Source organism: Nycticebus coucang, chromosome 8, assembly GCF_027406575.1.
Source record: "Nycticebus coucang isolate mNycCou1 chromosome 8, mNycCou1.pri, whole genome shotgun sequence".
NCBI lineage: Eukaryota > Metazoa > Chordata > Mammalia > Primates > Lorisidae > Nycticebus > Nycticebus coucang.
Window position 1 is genome coordinate 80,069,555 of NC_069787.1, and position 15,450 is coordinate 80,085,004.

The 15,450-nt window shown below is 34.8% G+C and overlaps 1 pseudogene; it reads left to right on the plus strand.

The window, feature by feature from the left end:
* The first annotated feature begins 11,477 nt into the window (after window positions 1-11,477).
* On the plus strand, window positions 11,478-11,600 carry LOC128593091 (uncharacterized; annotated as a pseudogene).
* The last annotated feature ends 3,850 nt before the right edge of the window (window positions 11,601-15,450 follow it).

A 15,450-nucleotide genomic window follows, 5' to 3' on the forward strand; every position in this document is an offset into this window, starting at 1 on the left:
GTACTTGGTACTACTGTGAAACCAATCTATGATAACTCACACTTGCATATGAAAAATGAAACACAAATTTAGCCTAGGATGAAGGAGGGAAGTGGGGGAGAGGGATGGGGATGGGGTGGGAGGGATAGTAGGGGGACCACAACTATGGAGCACATTGCAAGTACAAGTTGGTTCTATCATGTGTAGAACACAAATGTCCTAATGCTATAATTGGGTAAATGAGGTGAAAGCTATGCTGATTAGTATGATGTAAGCGCTCCAATTTGTACAAATAATCAACACACTGAAATTGGCATAAATGTATTTATGATCTATATACAAAAGACTTAATAAAAAAATAAAAAATTTTTTTTTCCACGGACAGGGCTAGGAGAGGGTATGGGAGGATTAGATTCTCATAAGGAGAATACAATGTAGATCCCTTGCATACACAGTCTATCGTAGGGTTTTTAATCCTCTGAGAACCTAATGCAGCCCCTGATCTGACAGGAGGTGGAGCTCTGATGGGAATGCAAGGGGAGCATTATGGGTAGTGGCTAAATACTGATGAAACACCTCTGGCTCACTGGCCCCTCACTTCTTGTTGTGCAGCCTTGCTCCTAACAGGCCACAGACAGACACCAGTCCATGGCCCAGGACCTGGGAGATCTCAGATATTATTAACATTTTTTTAGTCCTAATTTTACTCCCAAGTAATCAGCTGTTTTATTTCTATTTTTATATAGTCACCTTTATCACTTGCTAATAAGATTTTCTTTTTTTATTTGGCTTAATATAATTTCACTATTGTGTGTTAGGTGTGGTTATCTTTTTCTTTTTCATGGTTGAGATTTCTTGTGCTTTCTTTTTCTTTCTTTCTTTTTTTTATTATTAAATCATAGCTGTGTACATTAATGCAATCATGGGGCACCATACACTGGTTTTGTAGACCGTTTCACACATTTTCATCACGCTGGTTAACATAGCCTTCCTGGCATTTCCTTAGTTATTGTATTAAGACATTTATATTCTACATTTACTAAGTTTCACATGTACCCTTGTAAGATGCACCGCAGGTGTAATCCCACCAATCACCCTCCCTCTGCCTATCCTCCCTCCCTCCCTCCCCTCCCTCTCCCCTTTCCCCATATTCTTAGGTTATAACTGGGTTATAGCTTTCATATGAAAGCCATAAATCAGTTTCTTAGTAGGGCTGAGTACATTGGATACTTTTTCTTCCATTCTTGAGATACTTTACTAAGAAGAATATGTTCCAGCTCCATCCATGTAAACATGAAAGAGGTAAAGTCTCCATCTTTCTTTAAGGCTGCATCATATTCCATGGTGTACATATACCACAATTTATTAATCCATTTGTGGATCAATGGACACTTGGGCTTTTTCCATGACTTAGCAATTATGAATTGGGCTGCAATAAACATTCTGGTACAAATATCTTTGTTATGATGTGATTTTTGGTCTTCTGGGTATATACATAGTAGAGGAATTATAGGATTGAATGGCAGATCTATTTTTAGATCTCTAAGTGTTTTTTTGAAAAGGTCAATAAAATAGATAAACCTTTGGCTAACCTAACCAGGAAAAAAAGAGTAAAATCTCTAATTTCATCATCAGAAATGACAAAGACGAAATAACAACAGACTCCTCTTGTGCTTTCTTAATGTGAGATTTTATGGCTCAAATTCCAGAGCAACATTTGCTAACTCTTACTTTATATATTTCCTTCCGCCATGATTGCCATAATTTTCTGATTAGGTATGTTTTGGGCCTTCTATTCAATCCCCAATTATTCTTAACTTCTGTCATCTTTACAGTTTCCAAATATTACAGTCTGTATTATTTCTCTGGTTCTAGCTTCCTGTCTACTCTTTGTCCTTAGTTGTGTTCAATCTACTGTTTAACTCCTCTGAGTTACTTCAACAAATATACTTTTGATTTCTGTAAGTACCATTTTGTGGGCAAATATCCCTTGTCATTTCCTTTGTTACAATATCAATTCTTTACTTCTAAAGTGTATTATAAAAAGAATATTTTTTAAAGATATACACATATCTACATATATAATTTTATATCCTGCATCTGATAATTTCAGTATCTTCATTATTTATATCTGTTTCTCTTATATGTTGCCATTGGTAATTTTAATTCTTAGTGACTTTTTCTCAGTGTGTTTCTGTTTATCATGATCTCACTTCTGTTGCAAATTATTCTATAGGATGATTTCAGGGGTTTTGAGCAGACTATTTGATACAATAATTTGGTTGCTTTTTGTTTGTTTTCCTATGGTAAGAACACATAAAATAAGATCTACTCTCTTGACAAACTTTAAGTTCACAATAAAGTATTATTAACAATAGCCACAATGTTAAAGAACAGATGTCTAAAACATTCTTTGCCCCTAATTGAAACTCCATGCCTGCTGAACACCAACTCCTTGTTTCCCTCTCCCCTCAGTGCCTGATAACCACTACTCTGTTTCTATGAGTTTGATTATTTTAGATAACTCATATAAATGGAATAATTTGTATCTGTTCTCCTGTGACTGTTGTATTTCAGTTAGCATAATGTCCTCCAGGTTCATCTATGTTGCTGCAAATGACAAGATTTTCTTTCTTTCTTTCTTTTTTTTTTAAGACTAAATAACATTTCAGTATAGGTATTTGCCACATAATCTATATCCATTTGTCTGCATTTAGATTGTTTCCAGATTTTCACTATTATTTTTATAACAGTGCTGCAGTGAACTTAAGAGTGCAAATATCTCTTCAAGGTCTTCATTTTGATTCTTTTGGACAAATACCCAGAGGTAGAATTGCTAGTGGACATTCTAGTTTTCAGTTTTTCAAGGAATCTCCATATTTCTTTTAAGAGGCTACACCATTCTACATTCTCACCAACAGTGTATGAAAGTTCCTTTCTTGCTACAACCTGGAGAACATTTATCTTTCGTCTTCTGTTTTGTCTGTTTTGTTTTATAATAGCCATACTAAAAAATATGATGTGCTATCTCATTGTGGTTTTAATATGCATTTCCTTGATGATTAATGATGTTGATCACCTAGTTGTACACCATTTGTATGTCTTCTTTTGAGAACTGTTTATTTAAGAACTTTTCCCATTTTAAAAGCAAGTTATTTGCTTTGTTGCTATTGAGTTGTACAAGTTCCTTACATGTTTTGGCTATTCACCCCTTAGCAGATAGATGGTTTGCAAATATTTTCTCCCACTTCCTTTTGGTGGTAGGTTGACAATTCACTCTGTTGATTTTCTTTGTTATGTTTTGCTGATGCAAAAGCTTTTTAGGGTGCTGTAATATCATATGTCCATTCTCACTTTTTTGCCTATGTTTTTGGTGTCACATCAAAAAAAAAAACATTGCCCAGACCAATGTCAAGAAGCTTTTCCCTATATTTTTGTCAAGTAGTTCTACAACTTCAAGGCTTATGCTTAAGACTTTAATCCATTTTATTTGATTTTTAATTTAGTATGAATAACTGTCTAATTTCATTCATTTGAATGTGGAAATCTAAATTTTCCCATACCATTTATTAAAACGATTATTCTTTCAGGAGGTGCCTGTGGCTCAAGGACTAGGACACCAGCCCCATATACTGGGGGTGGCAGGTTCAAGCCCGGCCCAAGTGAAAACTGCAAAAAAAAAACAAAAAAATATTTTTTCTGCATTGTGTGTTCTTAGCATCTCTGTCACATTATAATCATGCATATTTATAGGGTAAAATGTGATGTTTTGAAACATATATATTGTGTTATAATCAAATACATGTATTTAATATATTCATCTCCCCATGTATTTATTGTTTCTTTGTTGTGAGAACATTCAAAAGCTGCTCTCTTAGCTGTTTTGTTATTCAGGGTGGCCATAAAGTCTGTATGCAATTTAAAATTACTTCTAAAATGTATTATAAAGAGAATGTTTTTAAAAGATATATAAATGTCTACATATATGATTTTATATTCTGCATCTGATTTAAAATTGCACACAGATCTCATGGCCACCCTGTATATGTTGCCTTATTGTTAACCATGATCACCCTTCGTGTCAGAGAGCACCAGAGCTTATTCTTCCCGTCTGATTGGAACCCTGTACTAATTGGTCATTTTCTCCCCAAACTTTTCTTCTCATTTCCTTACCTTGTCTGTTGTAACCACTGTTCTACTTTCTGCTTCTATGAGATTTACACTCTTTTTAAAATTCCAGTTATGAGTTAGATTGTGGTTATTAAGTATGAAATGTCTTATTTCCTTAATACTAAGTTTGATGGTTGATGTCTCTGACATTTCACTTTGACACTTCTTGAGATTTTTGCATTATTGTGAAGGTACGTCCTCATTCTTTGAAACACATATTTTGTTTGTGTTAATCTTGTGATAATCTTTCAATTTTTTTAATAGTAATTTTTGTGAAACCATGGATAAGTCAAAAATTTGTGTTATTTTTGAATATATGTTCTGTTGTAGAACCAATGCAGTGCAGATTGTTTGAAATATCAATGGAGTGTTTGGGGGGGATGGGAGTAATAAGCACACATGGATGGTTTGAGAAGTTATATATTCATGCTTTTAATCTTGAAAATGACTCACGTGGGTGACCTGAGACCAAAGTGGATAATGATCAGCTGAAAGTTGTAGTGGAAGCAAATCCATCTCAACCTATGTGATAATTAGCATCAAGGTTTGATGTTATTATTCCAACAATGTGGGACCATTTGAAACAAATTGGCAAGGTAAAAGAGCTGGATCGTTGGGTTCTTCATGAATTAAACAAGAGTCAAAAGATACATTGTCTTGAAGTTTGCCTTTCTTTTCTGTCATGACTAAAGTTGAGCCATTTCTATACTGTATTATTACATTTGATGAAAAATGGATTCTTTTTTGACAACTTCAAGCATTCAACACAATGGTTGCATAAAAATGAAGTGCCAAAACACAATCCAAAACCAGCTAACAGTGTGTGTCAGTGTGTGTCTGGTGGTGCAGCACTGGTATTATCCACTACAACTTCAAGAAACCTGGTCAATCCATTGCAGCAGATGTCTATTGCCAACAAGTTGGATGAAATGCTGAGGATGTTTGTGAGTAAGCAGCAAAGATTGGTCAATAGAGACAGGCCAATCCTCTTGCAAGACAGTGTTCAACTACAGGTCACACAAATAAAGCTGCTCAAACTACAGAGGCTGGACTTGAAAACTCTTTGTCATCCATTGTGTTATTCAGACTTTGCACCACTGACTACCATTTCTCCCAGGCTCTAATCCACTTCTTACAATGGAAAATGTTCTCAAGGAGCTGTGGACAATCCTCTTGTTCTCCAGGATTCTTCTCTGTTGGCATAAACAAGCTACCATTAAAACAGCAAAACTGAGTCAATAGTTTACACACATATTTTGTTTAATTGTACTGCTTCCTGTTTGAGATAAAATAAACTTTTTATTCAAAAGTGAGCATTTCATATTTAATGACCTAATATTTATCATTCTGTGTCTTACTTCACTTACCATGATGTCTCCAGGTTCACCCATACTGTTGTATATAGCAGGACTTTATTTTGTTTTATAGCAGAATAGTACTTCAACACACACACACACACACACACACACCATATTTTCTTTAGACATTCATGTATTATTGGATGCTTAGGTTGACTCTGTATCTTGGTACTGTAAATAGTACTACAATAAACATAAGAGTAGAAGTATCACTTTGGCATACTGGTTTCCTTTCCTTTGGATATATACTCAGTAGTGGGATTACTGAATCATATGGTAGTTGTATTTTTAATTTTTTTAAGGAAACTTTGTACTGTTTGCATAATGGCTGTAATAATTTACAGTCCTACCAAATTGAGTAAATATTCTCTTCCTTTCACTTCTTTGCCAAAAGTTGTTTTGTTTATAGCCATTCTAAGTAGAGTGAGGTGGTATTTCATTATAATTTTGGTTTGCAGTTTTCTGATGGGTAGTGATGTTAAGCGTGTTTTATGTGTTTATTTGTATGTCTTTGTTTTGGAGAAATGTTTATTAATGTATTTTGCCTATTTTATAATTGTGTTGTTTCTTTGCTGTTGAGTTGCTTAACTGTTTCTTATGTATTAACTCCTTGTCGATGTATGGTTTGGAAACATTTTCTTCCATTTTGTAGGTTGTTTCATCACTCTGTATTTTCATTTCTTGTCCAAAGTTTTGCAGCTTGAAGTAATCCAATTTGTTAAGCTCAATGTAGTAAAGTGTTGTCCCTATGTTTTCTTTTAGTGGTTATAGAGTTTTATACATTATATTTAAATCTTTTATCAAATTGAGTGGATTTCTGTTTATGGTAAGTGATAGTAATCTCATATTATTCCTCCATATGTAGATATCAACTTTTTGCAGCACCATTTGTTGAAGAGATTATCATATCCACAATATGTGTTCAATATGTGTTATAGGCACTTTGGAGTGTCAGCCTGGGGATGTCTTTCTGGATTCTCCATTCTATTTCATTGGTCTGATTCTGTTATACAGATATATTTTGGTTAAAATAGCTTTGCAGTATATTTTGAAGTCAGATGGTATGATGTCTTTAGTTTTGTGCTTTTGTTCAGAATTGGCTAGGCTACTGAGAATCTTTTTTGGTTTAATTTGTATTTGAGAATGTTTTTCTATTTCAATGATGAATATCATTGTCATTTTGATAGAGATTGCATTGTGTCTATGGATTGCTTTGGGTAATAAAGGCATTTTAAGAATAAAATTTTAAGAATTTTAAATTATTGATTTTTCGAATACATGACTATTGATATCTTTTCATTTATTTCTGTCTTCTTAAATTTCTCTCATCAATGTTTTATATTTTCTAGTATAAAGATCTCTCACCACCTTGGTTAAATTTACCTGTAGGTATCTTACTGTTTGTAGCTATTGTGAATGGAAATTATTTTTTTGGTTTCTTTTTCAAATAATTCACTATTAGCATATAGAAATACTTTTTTTTGTTTGTTTGTTTTGCTTTTGTTGTTGTTGTTTGTTTTTAAAGACAGAGTCCCACTCTGTTGCACAGGCCAGAGTGCCACGGCATCAGCCCAGTTCCCAGCAACCTCAAACTCCTGGGTTCTAGCAATCCTCTTTTCTAAGCCTCCCAAGTACCTAAGTCTACAGGAGCTTGCCACAAGCTCCTGTCTGGTTGATTTTTTCAATTTGTTTTTGTTTCTTTTAGAAGAAATGGGGCTCTCAGTCTCACTCAAGCTGGGTCTTGGACTCCTAAGCTTGAGCAATCCTCCCACCTCAGTCTCCCAGAGTGCTAGGATTATAGGCATGAGCCACTGTAGCTGGCCTAACACTACTGATTTTTGAATATTGATTTTGTATCCTGCAACTTTACTGAATTCTTTTTTTTTTCAATAATTGCTTTTTTAAAAATTAGATCATAACTGCATACATTACTGCATTTGTGGGGTATAATGCGCTGATTTTATATACAATTTGGAATGCTTACATCAAACTGGTTAACATTTCATTCGCCTCACTTATTTAATTGTTGTGTTTAGGCATATATACTATACTATTAATATATTTGACATGTACACTTGCAATATGCCCAGTAGGTAAGGTCCCACCGATTACCCTCCCTCCACCCCCCACACTCCTCTAAATTCTTTATCGGTTCTAACTTTTTTTGGTCGGAGTCTACAGAGTTTTCTACATATAAGGTCTTGTCATCTCCAAACAGGGACAATTTGACTTCCTCCTTTCCAGTTTGCATAACTTTTATTTCTCTTATTATTTGTTCTGAGTAATAATAGTGGGCGGCCTTTTATTGTTTCTACTTTTAGAGAAAAACTCTCAACTTTTCTCCATTTAATATGCTAGCTGTGGTTTGTTATATATAACCACCAAACACAGGCATACTTAGTGATAATGCAGGCTCAGTTCCAGACTACTGTAATGAAGTAAATACTATAGTAAGGCAAGTCACACAAAATATTTGGTTTCCCAGTACATACAAAAATGATGTTTATGCTATATTGTTGTCCATGAAATATACAACAGCATTATGTCTAAAAAATGTGCAATATTTGTTTAAAAGTCTCTATTGCTAAAAATTTGGTGATGATCATCTCAGCCTTCAGCAAATTCTAACCTTTGACTGATTACTATGATGATTGCTGAAGGCTGGGATGGCTGTGGCAAATTCTTAAAATAAGACAGCAATGCGTTGATTGATTCTTCTTTTCATGAAGATTTTTCTGTAGTACGTGATGCTATTTAATACCATTTAACACACAGAAGAAGTTCTTTAAAACTACAGTCAATCCTCTCAAACCCTGCACTGCTCTATCAACTAAATTTATGAACTATTCTAAATATTTTATTGCCATTTCAACAATGCCCACAGCATATTCTTTTTTTTTTTCACTCTCTTTTTTTTTTCTTTATTGTTGGGGATTCATTGAGGGTACAATAAGCCAGGTTACACTGATTGCAATTGTTAGGTAAAGTCCCTCTTGCAATCATGTCTTGAGCCAGAGTGATTTTTAAAAAACATAAATCGAGTTGTGTCATAACTTGGTTCAAAATTCAGTGGTTGTTCACTGTCCTTATATTTTATATTGTCCTTATATGTCCTTATATTGTCTCCAGAAACCACATTCTGAGCTTGTCCATAAAAAGCGGTTTCTCATCTATTCAAGTTTTATAATGAACCCTCAGCAATTCAGTCACATCTTTAGTCTCCACTTCTAATTCTCTTGCCGTTCATCATGTCTATAGTTACTTTCTCCACGGAAGTATTGAACCCCTCAAAGTCATCCCTGAGGGCATCGCCATTTTTCAATTACTGTTTATGTTGATATTTTGACCTTCTCCCATGAATTATTAACGTTCTTAACAGCATATAATGTGGTAAATCCTTTCCAGAATGTTTTCATTTTACTTTGCCCCAGTCCATTATAGGAATCACTATTTATGACAATTAAAGCCTTACAAAAAGTATTTCTAAAATAATAACATTTGAAAGTCAAAATTACTATTTGATCAATGGACTATAGAATGAATATTGTGTTGATAGTCATTAAAACAGTTAATTACTTTGTACCGCTCCCCCAGAGCTCTCGGGTGACTAGATGCTTGTCACTGAGCAGTAATATTTTGAAAGGAATGTTTTTTTCTAAGCATTATGTCTCAACAGTGGGCTTAAAATATTAAATAAAGGATGCTATAAACAGATGTGCTGTCATTTTAGGCTTTGTAATTCCATTTATAAGGCACAGGCAGAGTAGATTTAGTATAATTTTTAAGAGCCGTAGGATTTAGGTGGTAAATGAGAATTGGCTTCAATTTAAATTCACCAGGTGCATTAGCTCCTAACAAGAGATCCAGCCTTTCCTTTGAAGCCTGGAAGTCAGGCATTGACTTTTCCCTAGCCAAGAACTAGATGGCATCTTCTTCCAAGATAAGGCCATTTCATCTGCATCCAACACTGTTGTGTAATGTCGTCACCTTCATCAGTCATCTTAGCTAGATCCGAATACCTTGCTGCAGGTTCTCCGTCAGCACCTGCTTCACTTTGTGTTTCTATGTTATAGCTTATTTCCTTAAACCTCATGAACCAACCTCTTCAAGGTTCCAATATTTTTTTCTACACCTTTCTCCCCTCCCTCAGCCCTCCAGAATTGAAGATAGTTAGGGGCCGCACTGGATTTGGCTAGGATTTAAGAGAATGTGGTGCCTGTGGCTCGGTGAGTGGGGCGCCAGCCCCATATACTGAGGGTGGTGGGTCCAAACCGGCCCTGGCCAAACTGCAACCAAAAAAAAAAGTTAAAATAGAAAAAGAGAATATTGTGTCTAGTTTGATCTCCTTTCTAAACCACTCTCCATATCAGTAATAGGACAGTGTAATTTTCTTATTATTTGCTTGTTCACTGAAGTAGCAGTTTTAATTCCCTTCAAGAACTTTTCCTTTACTTTGACAATTTTCCTGCTTGGCACCAGAGACCTAGATTTAGGCCTGCCCAGCTTTTGATTTCAAGCAGAAGATGTGTGACTCTTCCTTTCACCTGAACATGTAAATGCCATGATACAATTATTAATTGGCCTAATTTCTGTATCTATGTGCCTGACAAAAAGAGAGGCCATCAGAGAGGGAAAGCAAGGGAGGAACAGACAATCAGTGGTTCAGTCAGAACACACAACATTTATCAGGTAAGTTCATTGTCTTATATGTGTATGGTTTGTGGTGCTTCTAAATAATTAAAATGGTGATGTCAAAAGTCACTGATCATAGATCAGCAAAACAGATATAATAATGAAAAACTTTGAAATATGGTGAGAGTTACCAAAATGTGACACAGAGACATGAAGTAAGCACATGCTGTTTAAAAAGAGTGTTGATAAACTTGTTCAGTGCAGGGTTAGTCTGATTTGTAAAACTTCCAATTTGTAAAAGAATGCAGTATCTGTGAAATGCAATACGTTAAAGCATAATAACACAAGATATAACTGTACAAATAAACTCATGACGTGATAAGACATTACAGTTAAGTTTATTTTTACCCATTACATTTTCTATCTGAAGGTACCAATCTTCTCCTGTTATTATTTTTTATTTTTTTGAAGAAAATTATCTTAGATTTTTTTTTTTAATCTTACACTATCTTTATTTTCCCTTCATTCCTGAAGGATAGTATTGCTGGATATACGCTCAACAGTACTTTAAAATCTCATGGCACTTACTTCTACCAATCCTGATTTTAGTTAAGAAATTTGCTATTATTCAAATTGGTGTTCTTTTATATGTCTATGTGTTATAAGTAATATGTTGCTTCTCTTTGGCTCTTTTTATAAGTTTTTCTGTCTTTACTTTTTAGAAGTGCAATTATATTGTGTCTTGTGGATTTATTTTGGTTTTTCTACTTGTGGTTTACCTGTTTTTAACAATCTGTGGGTTAATGCTTTCCAGCAAATTTGGGAAGCATTAAGCCATTATTTCTTCAAATATCTTTCCAGTTTACACCCTTTCTTTTCTCCTTTTGGTAATTAAATAATGCAAATATTGAATCTTTTTTTATTATCGGGTTCCTGAGTTCTATTTTTTCCTATTTATTCTGTCATTCAGATCTTGTCAATTGTACCGATGTGCCTCAAACTCACTGAGTCTTTACTGTCATTACCTCTCCACCAATGAGGATCCAAGTTTTCTTTAAATATTGACTATTATATTTTTTAGTTTTATTTTTTGATCATTTTTTATAATATGTATTTCTTTTATGAGTCTTTATTATTTGTAAGAAAAAAATCGTAATTGTTTATTGCAGCATTTTTATGGCTGCTTTAAAATTCTTGTTACCACTGATTTATCTTGATACTGATTCCACTGATTGTCTCTTGCCATTCAACTTGTGATTCTTAGTTCTTTATGTGTCAAGTGTGTCCAAGACAGTTTGCTCATTATATGAGAATACTCTTAATCCTACTTAAATGTTCATCGCTTCTCAGCCTTTTGGCTAAGATCAAGTGTAGTATCTGTTCTTATCAGTTTAATCCTACTTAACTGTTCTATTTTGGCAGATAATTACTTTGTCTAGTTTTAGTTCTGGCTTATACTTGGTTCTGACGTAAGTTTAAGTTTAGTTCTGGCATAAGTTTTGGCTGCTTTGTGTGGCCTGTAATCCATAAACATTAGATTTCAGCCCCATTGCAATGCTATTATGGGGGCTGGAGTATTGGGCCAGAGTCTTTTTATGCTAGTAGGGAAAGAGCCAGAGTGTGCTGAGCAGCTGCGATGCTGTCTTTATGTGTGGATGGCCCCCAACACCAGTTCCTGGTTGTAGACTAGTGGTTAGGTAGGTCCTGCTACCAAAGACTTTGTTCCTGCTGCTGTTATGGTTTTGGAATTAGGTTGGAGATCTGGTTGTGGAGTGGCCAGGGCTTTTGCTAGCACTGTGCGGGTTGCTTGTCCACCGGAGCTTCCCCAGTGAATATATGGGTGAACTGTTGCCCCCAGGGCCTGGCTGAGGAGAAGGCTGGCTACACTCCACTGCTGTGGAGAAGGCTGGCTACACTCCACTGGCTCTTTGATGTGCTTCAGCTTCTCAGTCTTTGGCAAGAGAGCAAGCTTTTCTTCTCTGTATGCTTGTTAAATTTGTTTATGCCTGTTGGTGGTTTGTGATTGCATGGCCCTATGGTTGCTACTCCAGAATATATGGAAGAAAAAGCAAAAATATGAAGAATTCAGGCTCGGCTCCTGTAGCTCAAACGGCTACGGCATCAGCCACATACATTAGAGCTGGCAGGTTTGAATCTAGCCCAGACCCGCCAAGCAACAATGATGACAACTAACCCAAAACAACAACAACAACAACAAACAGCCAGGTGTTGTGGTGGGCGCCTGTAGTCTCAGCTACTTGGGAGGCTGAGGCAAGAGAATCGCTTAAGCCCAAGAGTTAGAAGTTGCTGTGAGCTGTGACACCATGGCACTCTACCCAGGGTGACAGCTTGAGACTCAGTCTCAAAAAAAAAAAAAAAAGAATTTTCAGTGTTCTTTCCTCAAGTCCTAATATCCCTAACCAGTTCACATGCTTATCCAGGGTCATATTTTGGTTGTCTATTGAATTATATCTAGCGAGTTAGTTGTTTTGGAGGAAAACAACAGTGAAAAGTGAATATAAGCCATCTCATTTCAAAACTAGAAGCCTCTGTTTTAAAAAAAAATGCATTAAAATACATGTATCATTGTGGTTTAGTTCACTGCCTACTGGATATCTCTTAAATGTTTCAAGAAATATTTCAATTTGAACAAGTCAAAACAAAATTCTTATTTTTATTCTCAAAATATATGCCTTCCAAACAAAAAAAAGCAAACAAAAAAAAATATGTGCCTTCTAAAGTCATCCTGATTTCTGTAAATGGTATTAGTATTATACCATTACCCTATTTTTAAGCCTGCCTCCACACAATAAAAATTGTTCTTATTTCTTTTTCCCTCTACTCCCATACTGAAGCCAAGATCTAGCTACATTAGATAAAGTACAAGATCTATCTACACTATTTTCTAACTTACCCTCAGTCCGATTGCTTATTATTATTTCCACTTCTACTATTAAGGACTCTGCCTGAGTTACTAAAATAACTTTCTCACTTATTTCCATTCTTGCCTCATAACAGTCCCTTATAGTCCTTGTAGCTGGAGTCATCTTTTATGAATGTAATTGATAACATATCAATACATGTCTAAAATCATTAGCTGTCTGTTTCTGTAACTAGAATAAAATCTAAAATTGTTACCATTGATTTGCAGATTCTAAATGAAGAGATCCATCATTACTTCTCAGAAATTCTCATAAAACTCTCTTCTTTATTTACTAAATTCAGCTTCTGTGGCTTCTTTGTGTTCTACAAACATGCCAAGCTAGTTTACTCTTAGTATACCAGCTTCTCTGCCTGAGACACCCTCCTGAGAATCTTATGTGAGTAATTCCTTGTAATCTTTCAAGTCAGAGTTCAAATATATCCTCAATGGCTATCTCCTGGCCAACGCAACCTCAAGGAACCTCCCCTACATCTATTTAATTCTTTTCTTTATTATTCTGATAGCATTTGTCACAATCTGTAGATATATTACATATATGCTTATTTGTTTGGCTATATGTTTGTTTCGCTTTGTTTCTTCATAGGATGTAAGCTCTTATGCTATATTCTCATTAATTAAAACCACAGTCTTGAATTTAGTAGGTATAATAAATGTTTATGAAAAGAATGAATGAGTAAATGTCTCTCTTTCTACTAAGCTATGAGTCTATTGAAATACAGGCTTGCTTCATTTATCTACAGCGCCTGGAATATCACAGATTCTCAGTATTGAATAAATTCATCATTTTGAAGTGCTAATAGATTTTACTTGATCAATATATTGATACATCCCATTCTTGACTATTGTGTAAGAATCATGCCAATAATTTGAGTGGGGAAAAAAGTGAACTTAAAGAAAGCTATAAAAAGCTTGCTATGAATTAGCTTCATTTAGTCTTGCCAATTCATCCATCCTAAGTCAGTGTGACTCTTCCCCTAGGAATAACTTTAGACAGTGTCTTCTAAACCCCTCTGTTTCTGCTCTTTACCGTGTGATTCCTTTGCCTTTGCTTACCTCTTCTTTCCTTCTCCAGTTAATTAATAAAGTGGGGTTTCAAAAACAACTGGATCCTTGCCTGACTAAGAAGATGGTCTAATGCTGCAGGCATACTCGTTATGACCGGGCCAAATATATTTACTGTATCTACACAATGTCTAAATGTCATTTTTACTCTCATTGGAGACTTTAAGTAGTCAAAGTGTCTTCTTTGGAATGAAAAGTTTTATTAATTTAAATAAAATCAACAGTAGGTGATAGCAAAAGTACTCATACATTCTCCAGTTGGCAAATGATCTTCATTCTCCTTAGTAGAAGTTTACTGCTTGTAGGCTCACAATATCTAAAAAAAAAAAAGAGAGAGACTCCAAGGATCAAGGAAACATGAATGAGAGCTGACAGTTCATACATACTAGCAGACAGCTATAAAATGTTATTTAACAATAAAGTGTTTAAAAATGAGTTTCTCCTTCATTGGAGACAGAGTGTTTTGGTTTATTTCTGTGTCCCCAGAACCTAGAATGGTGGGTGGCTAGTCCTAATTACTGAAGAATATTTAAAATAATTTTAAGCACATGCTGAGTTTAGTATCTAATTAATTGGTCTTTTTCTTAATATCGAGATAATTTCACCCAAAATTCTGACTAAGTGAAGACCAGAGGTTGATTGTTCCTTCATATGTTAGACTTCATTATCTTGAGAGTAAAAAATTATGGGTATCATTTTTCTCTAATGCTAACATCTACAGAAGTGCCTGATGCAAAAGGGGTACTCAGTAAAGACTGCTGGAATATAAGTAGAAATACAACATTAAAAGGAGATCATTAGTACAAAATTGAGTTGACAAATTTGATTTCTTAAAGTCACAATCTATGTTTACACTGTATCTGTAAAGCAGAAAATAAATAAATAAATACTCTTGTTTAAATTTACCCCAGACAAAAATTTGCTGACCTATATTTATTCCACAAATAAAAGGGGGGGGGATCTATGTTCTGAGATGAATTGAAGCTACTGAAATAGTTATAAAAATTTTAACCTAGAGTTACGCTGCTCTTGGAAATAATATGTACTTTAATTTCTTTAGATGTTGAATATTTGCTAAATATCCTTGTACTACATTTATCTACTCTAAATTTTTTGCAGCATAAAGTGTTAGCTTGGTTTTGGGATTTTGATATGTTGCTATTATTAGCCCTCTAATACAACAGGGAACCCAGGATTGGAAGTAATAAATTAGGGTTCATTTTTCAGCAAGATCCAGTCTCAGAGAAGTGGTAACTCCCCTTAGGATTCCTAGACCAGAGTTCTTTAATTCATGCACATAATACA